This window comes from Meriones unguiculatus, chromosome 5, assembly GCF_030254825.1.
Source record: "Meriones unguiculatus strain TT.TT164.6M chromosome 5, Bangor_MerUng_6.1, whole genome shotgun sequence".
NCBI classification, from domain to species: domain Eukaryota; kingdom Metazoa; phylum Chordata; class Mammalia; order Rodentia; family Muridae; genus Meriones; species Meriones unguiculatus.
In genome coordinates this window covers 48,053,260-48,061,538 of record NC_083353.1, presented here as the reverse complement: position 1 = coordinate 48,061,538, position 8,279 = coordinate 48,053,260, and the positions used below count along the sequence as shown (strand labels likewise).

At 39.2% G+C, this 8,279-nt stretch overlaps 1 pseudogene; it reads right to left on the bottom strand.

The window, feature by feature from the left end:
• Positions 1-6,133: 6,133 nt before the first annotated feature.
• LOC132654140 (vomeronasal type-1 receptor 94-like) lies at positions 6,134-7,061 on the bottom strand (annotated as a pseudogene).
• Between the last annotated feature and the right edge of the window lie 1,218 nt (positions 7,062-8,279).

Genomic DNA, 8,279 nt, shown 5'->3' with positions numbered 1-8,279 from the left:
TTCCATTTAGTGTTGATTCTGTTTCCTGGTTTCCAAAATCTGAATTCAAGATGTTAGTAAATTTTAAAAGTAAATAAAAAAGAAATTAAATGAAAACCAGAGAAGTAGAGGCAAAACTCAAAGCTGAGGTGGTCACAGGCAGGTGGAACATAGCTGAGGCTGAGGCCATGTCTGACTGGACCCCAGTCTCTGAGGAATGGAGACCTCATTCTCATTGAAGACTTCAGGAAGAGGCTGTGCTTTGCCGGAGTGCAACTATATGCTCTGTGTTTCAGTCTCCCCAGCAGACATGGTGCACACACCTGCACCCAGGACTGAGAAGAGGAGGAAGGAGCATACTGAGTTCAAGAGCAGCCTGGGTAACTCAGAGCCCTTGTCAAGAAGGGCAGACATTTTATGGAGACTCTCATATAGCCAGGTACTAGAAAAAAAATACCAATGCACCCAAAACAACTCCCCACTTTCCCTGTCAGGTTCAATGTATCTAGTTTTATGTTGAGGTCTTGATCCACTTGGATATGAATTTTATGTAGGCTGATTAAATGGGTCTATTTGCCAGTAAGAGCAGCACAATTTGTTGAAGAAGCCTTTTCCCTCATTGTACATGTTCGGCTTCTTTGTAAAAATCAGATGTCCATAGGTGTGTGGATTTACATCTGGGTCTTTGATTCAATTCCTTTGATCATCCTGTCTTTATTTTTTTTAATGTCAATACTATGTGTTTTTTATTACTATAGCTCTGTAATAGAGCTTGAAATCAGGAAATCAGGGATAGTGATGATGCCAGAAGGTTTTTGTTTATTTGTTTTCTAAAATATTGTTTTAGGTATCCTTGCTTTTTTTAAATTTTTTATTTGACTTTTATTAATTATACTTTATTCATTTCGAATCCCCCCATAAGCCCCTCCCTCCTCCCCTCCCAGTCCCATCCTCACTCCCCTTTCTGCATGCATGCCCCTCCCCAAGTCCACTGATAGGGGAGGTCCTCCTCTCCTTCTTTCTGATCTTAGTATATCATTTCTCATCAGAAGTGGCAGCATTGTCAGTGTTCTAGGTTATCTCCATGAGTAGTCCTTGGTTGGAGTATGAGTCTCTGGGAAGTTCCCTGTTTTCAAATTTTCTTGTTCTGTTGCTCTCCTTGTGGAGTTCCTGTCCTCTCAAGCTCTTGCTATTTCCCACTTCTTACATAAAATTCCATTCACTCTGCCTGTCAGTTGGCCATCAGGCTCAGCATCTGCTTTCACACTCTGGATGGCAGAGGCTTTCAGAAGGCCCTCTGTGGCAGGTTCCGAGGTTGTTTCCTGTTTTCTTCTTCTGGTTTTCAGAGGTCCTCTGTCACAGGTTCCTAAGTTGTTCCCTGTTTTCTTTTTCTTCTGATGTCCATCCTCTTTGCCTTTCTGGATGGGGATTGAACATTTTAGTTAGGGTCCTCTCTTTTGCTTAGTATGTTTAGATGTACTGATTTTAGTGGGTTTATTCTATGTTGTATGTGTATATGAGTAAGTATATACCGTGTGTGTCTTTTTGGTTCTGGGACAACTCACTCAGGATGATCCTTTCCAGGTCCCACCATTTACCTGCAAATTTCATGATTTCCTTTTTTTTTTTTTTTTTTTTGCTGAGTAATAGTCCATTGCATAGATGTACCACAGTTTCTGCATCCATTCTTCAGTTGAGGGGCATCTGGGCTGTTTCCAGCTTCTGGCTATTACAAATAAAGCTGCTACAAACATGGTTGAGCAAAAGTCCTTTTTGTGTACTTGAGCCTCTTTTGGGTATATACCTAGGAGTGGTATGGCTGGATCTTTCGAAGCGCTGTTCCTAGTATCTTCTGGAGGTATCTCCATCCCTGATCTCAAGCTGTACTATAGAGCAACAGTTATAAAAACTGCATGGTACTTGCATAGAAACAGAATGGTGGATCAATGGAACTGAATAGAAGACCCAGAAATAAACCCACACACTTATGAACACCTGATTTTTAACAAGGATTTCAAAACCATACAATGGAAAAAAGATAGCATCTTCAACAATTGGTGCTGGTCCAACTGGATGTCTACATGTAGAAAAATGCAAATACATCCATACTTATCACCCTGCACAAAACTGAAGTCCAAGTGGATCAAAGACCTCAACATAAAACCAGACACATTAAATCGGCTAGAAAAAAGTGGGGAAGATTCTAGAACTCATTGGTACAGGAGAAAACTTCCTGAACAGAACACCAATAGCACAGGCTCTAAGAGCAACAATCAATAAATGGGACCTCATGAAACTGAAAAGCTTCTGTAAAGCAAAGGACACAGTCATCAAAACAAAGCGACTGCTTACAGATTGGGAAAGATTCATCACCAACCCTTTATCTGACAGAGGACTCATATCCAGTATACATAAAGAACTAAAGAAGCTGAAAAGCAGCAAACCAAGTAATCCACTTAAGAAATGGGGAACAGAGCTAAACAGAGAATTCTCTGTAGAGGAATACCGAATGGCAGAGAAGCACTTAAAGAAATGTTCAACCTCATTAGCCTTTAGGGAAATGAAAATCAAAACAACCCTGAATGGCCAAAATGATCAAAAACTCAAATGACAACACATGCTGGAGAGGTTGTGGAGAAAGGGGAACCTACTGCTGGTGGGAATGTAAGCTTTTTTTGTTTTTCAATTTTAAGTTGAGTATATTTTCTTTCCAGGTCTGTAAAGTATTGTGTTGGAATTTTGGTGGAGAATTGCATTGAATCTGTAGATTGCCTTTGGTAAGATGGCCAATTTTACTATGTTGATTCTACTGACCAATTAATATGGAAGATCTTTCCATCTTCTGATATCTTCTTTAATTTTTTTCAAAGACTTTAAGTTATTGTCATTCAGCTCTTACTTGCTTAGTTAGATTTACTCTAAAATATTGCATATTATTTGTGGCTATTGTGAAGAATGATGTTTCCCTGATTTCTTTCTCAGCTCACTTGTCATTTGTATAAAGAAGGGCTACTGATTTTTTTTTCTTGAGTTAATTTTGTATCCAGCCACCTTACTGAAGGTGTTTATCAGCTGTAGAAGTTCCCTTGTAGAATATTTGGGGTAGCTTATGTATAGTATCATATCATCTGCAAATAATGATATTTTGACTGCTTCCTTTCCTATTTGTATCCCCTTGATCTCTTTTAGTTGTCTTACTGCTCTAGCTAGAACATCAAGTACTATATTGAATGGATATGAAGAAAGTGGACAGCCTTGTATTGTTCCAGATTTTTGAGGAACTGCTGTGAGTTTTTATTTAATTTGATGTTGGCTATCAGCTTGCTATATATTGCTGTTTTTATGTTGAAGTATGTAACTGTATTCCTGATCTCGTCAAGATTTTTATCATGAGGGGGTGTTGAATTTCCTCAAAGGCTTTTTCAGCATCCAATAAAATGATCATATTGTTTTTCTTCTTTCAGTTCGTTTATGTGTTGGGTTACATTGACTGATTTTTGTATTTTAAACCATTTATGCATCCCTTGGATGATCCCTGGTATGATGGTCATGGTAGATGACCTTTTTAATGTGTTACTGGATTTGGTTTGCAAATATTTTACTGAGTATTTTTGAATCAATGATCATAAGGGAAATTGGTCTGTAATTTTCTTTTTTGTTGTTGTTGAGTTGGCCTGGTTCGGATGTCAGGGTGATTATGGCCTCACAAAATAAATCTGACATGTTCCTCCCATTTCTATTTTATGGAATAATTTGAGGACTATTGCTATTAGCTCTTCTTTGAAAATCCAGAAAATTCTGTGCTAAAAACCATCGGACCCTGGGCTTTTTTTTTTCCCCCTTTGGTTGGGAGACGTTTAATGACATCTTCTATTTCCCTAGAAGCTAGAATTCTATTTAAGTTTTTTATCTGATTCATCTTTGGTAAGTGGTATCTATTAAGATATCTGTCCATTTCTTTCAGATTTTCCATATTTGTAGAGTAGCGGTTTTTGAAGTATGACCTAATGATTCTTTGGATTTCCTTGGTATCAGTTGTTATATCATCCTTTTTATTTTTTGTTTGGTTAATTTGGATAGTTTGTCTCTGCCTTTTAGTTAGTTTGGACAAGGGGTTGTCTATCTTGTTTATATTCTCTAATAACAAATTCTTTGTTTCACTGATTTTTTTTTTGTATTGGTCTTTTTGTTTCTATTTTATTGATTTCAGTCCTGAGTTGCATTATTTTCTTTGCTCTACTCCTCTTGGATGAATTTACTTCCTTTTTGTTCTAGAGCTTACAGGGATGCTACTAAGTTGCTAGTATGGAGACTGAACATTCCTCTTACTACCATTTTTATTGTGTTTCATAAGTTCAGGTATGCTGTGCATTCATTTTCCTTGAATTCTAGGAAGTCTTTAACCTCTTTATTTCTGCCTTGACCCAGTGGTCACTTAGAGGATAGTTATTCAGTTTCCATGATTTTGTGGGCTTTTGTTGTTAAAATATAGCTTTAATCTGTGAGAGTATGATAGGCTACAGGTGGTTATTTTAATTTTCTTGTACCTGTTGAGACTCACTTTGTGACTGAGTATTTTGGAGAAAGATCTGTGAGATCCTGAGAAGAGGGTATATTCTTTTCTGGTTGGGTGAAACATTCTCTAGACTTCTGTTTGGTCGACTTGACTCACAATGGCTGTTAGCTCCATTATTTCTCTGCTTAGTTTTTGTCCGGATGACCTGTCTATTGATGAGAGTAGTGTATTGAAGTCCCCTGCTTTTACTGTATGAGGTTCAATGTGTGGTTAAAACTTTAGTAATGTTCCTTTTACAAATGGGGGTGCCCTTCATTTTGAGGCATAGATGTTCAGAATTAACATTTTTGGGGGTTGGATTTTCCTTTTGATGAATATGAACAGTCCTTTCCCATCTCTTTTGATTAATTTTAATTAGAAGTCTTTTTGTTTTTAAGATATTAGAATGGCAACCTCAGAGTGCTTCTTGGGTCCATTTGCTTGAAAAAAAAGTTTTCCTACCCTTTAACAATGGGTAACAATGGGTGGTTTGTCTATCCTCAACTGACACAGAAAACAACCAGAGATGGGACAACCAGGCTGAAGCCAAGAAGCAGTTCATTGTATGGGAACTATAGGCCCAGGGGACATCAGTCCAAAAGTTGAATCCCAAATTAACTTAAACAAGGCTTTTCATGCCCCCCTGTGTTGCCATGTCCCCTTGCATAGTAATCTAGATGACATATGTTTGATTGGCTTATTAAACTTCCTTATTACAGTCTGATAAACTGATTGTAATAAGTATAAGTAATGAGTATAATGAGTATAAATGTTTCCCCAAGCAACAAACTTTATCCCAATCTATTTATAGCAGAGGTGAAAGGAGGAAAAATTTGGTTTTAGAAGAAATGTAGTGTAGAGTGTTGAACCTTCAGGGAGCTGGCCAGTGGTGCTGGTCTTTCCTGTTTTCCAGGGCACCATACCTCAGTGACCAGTGCTGGAATTAACTGCCTTGCACCGTAAGACTGAACGAGGTCCTGTGCTGTACAGAGGCTGTGTTTGGGTCAAAAGTTCTGATAACTCTGAGAATTTTAAATCTAGTTGTTGTTCGCATTGCTGTATACATCACATGTGCTTCTTGCACAGAATTCTGTTCTGAAAGTTCTGTGTACAATTCCTTTCTTTCTGGAGTATAGAACTATTTATGGCAAGAAATGCCTCCTCATTTAATTTGTCAAAATAGCTATACCACAGGAAATTAAAATATTGAAATGTGTTAGACATGGTTACATCCTTCAAAACAGTGTGAGCTGTCCACGGCCATGATGCATGAGAGCCACCTCATAGGATTCCCATAATGATGCATTGAGGAAAAAGATAAAATAAAATAAAATAAAATAAAATAAAATAAAATAAAATAAAATAAAATGAAACAAAAATGCCCTGGTCATATCACAAAAGGGATGAGGTTTAATTTTCTGCTACATGTTTGTTACCACACAGGTTAAAGTAAATAATTTTAACAGAAAAACAAAAACAAAAAAAAAAACACTGCTTCAGATTTTCATGTACGTCAAAGCACGTGAACACCATGCCATGACTGACAGTTCTGATGCCAGTGTATTGGGTCCTCTTATAAAGAAATAGGCCCATCAATGATCAATGAATATTCAAACATTTATGTCCTTCCACACATAGACCTGAAAAAGTTAACGACATGTTTTTCAGTTCTCATAAACACAAAAGGGCTGACTGTGGCATAGCTGTGGACCACAAAGAGTCGGATATAGTAAGATGTTGGATCATTCAGGAACATAGTTCTTGAGCAGGAGATAAAGCCATCCAAGATGGACATCAACACGAAGAAGCTCATGAGCAGAAGGAAGGCCCTGTTAGCTCTTTGCTCTGGGCATGCTTTTGGAGAAAGCCTGGTGCTGTGAAGATGCTGGGCCTGCTTCCTGTGCCTGCACAAGAGAGCCACCATGTACCAAGTCGAGATGACCATAACACTAATAAGAAAGGCTTCCCTGATGGCCATCAGTGTACAAAATGTGCTTTTCATGAGGTAACTCATGGGTAGGACAGAACAGGACCTAGTAACATACATGAAGTTATTTGAAGTCAAATTGGGAGTGGCAAAAATTGATACTAAGAGATGACTGCTAATGAGCATATAGAGGACACTCAGAAAAAGAAGGGCACATGAGATGTAATGGGCAGATTTGTGCTTGAACTTGGCTAGACAGGAGCTTCTGGGACTGAGGATGATGGCCTGGAGGACACTCAGCAGGCTGGTGGTACAAAGGGAGAGGCCCCTAAAAATTCTGTACAAGTAGACAATGAGTTTACATATGGTGTCATCCCATCCCCTCAAAGAAATAAAAATGTCCATGGCTATGAATGCTATGAACATTAGCATCAGTAGGTGGATTAGGGACAGCAGAACAATGTGCACCTCAGTGGGCCTGGGCCTGTGCCCACGAATGAACTTGAAGATGTAGAAGAGAAGAAGGAAGCTGTTGGCTGAGATCCCAATGCCAATTTCAGAGAAGAAGGTGTTCCTTATGTCAGAAGAGTGTGAAGTCATCTTGTGTTGAAACAAAGAGTGGATGAGGAGAAAAGTAAAACAATGACTCATCATGAGCAAGACCTCACACACCACTCCAGACCAGTCTTCTGGCCTCAGGAAAACATGCAGATGCTCCTGAATGCTTATTCCACTGAAGACCTCCATTCTACCTCACACCCCACAGACCATCCTCCTGCTCTCACTTGTCCTAAGCTGAGCCATGGCTGGACCCTGTGTCCCATGGTGGCTGATCTCCCTCAACATTAAGAGCTGCAGCAATTATGTGCTTTCATGTTTTGTAGGTTTGGGTTTTCCTAAAGCAGGAGCAGCATCTTACTTGGTTTTTACCCACAACATCTTGATGGCCAGGCACATTATAGACAGTTTTACTATTTTGGGTAGAGTCTGAATGAGAAGGATTGTGTAAAAGAAAAAAAAAAAAAAAGAAGAAGCAGAACTTGCCAATAAAAACGGTCCCATGGATTGGGTATGCACTTGTTCTATTCAGGGCTATCTGTACTCTACTGAAAATCCTAATTTCTTAGAAAATTTCTATAACAAATGTTGGGGGTTGTAATCTATGAATCCAGATGTTTCTGATTTTATTCATGATCTGCTGTTTCCTCCAAGTATGTCCTTGAATACTCTGAGGCCGGGTCCCAGCCACCTCCTCTTGAACATGTGAAGAACAGAGTGCTTGTGTCAGAGAGACACTGGGTGAGCAAGAACACACTGTTTACACACCAAACATGGGAAAATTCCAGCACATGATGGTGTCTGTGGATGTGTTGGCGGCTTATGTTTGTGCTCTGGGAGAGCTCAGGCAGCTCATAAAGACTGTTCAGCTCTGTCACTGCCTGAAACAAAAGATAAAAGACAAATCAGAAAACAGTAGCACATTGGCACGGAGTCCTTTCAGAGAACTCTGGTGGACGATTCAGTCTTTGATCGTTGCTCTGTATCTTCATCTTGCATGGTTCTGATCCCAGTCCAAAACTGTTCCAAGAGAAGGACAGGGTGGGCAAATGTCAGCAGGAGCATATACCGTGTCTTTCTCCTTCAGCGTGTGAAGTCAGGGAGTAAATAGAACTACAGTTATAACAGACTTGGAGCTGTCCCATATTACAGAATTAATTAAAGAAAAATGGTCCAACTCAGTCTTGAAAGGCAGACTCCATAGGAGTCAACATTCCCTCTCTCCATAATGGAGCTGCGATACTTCTCCACATACCTGAT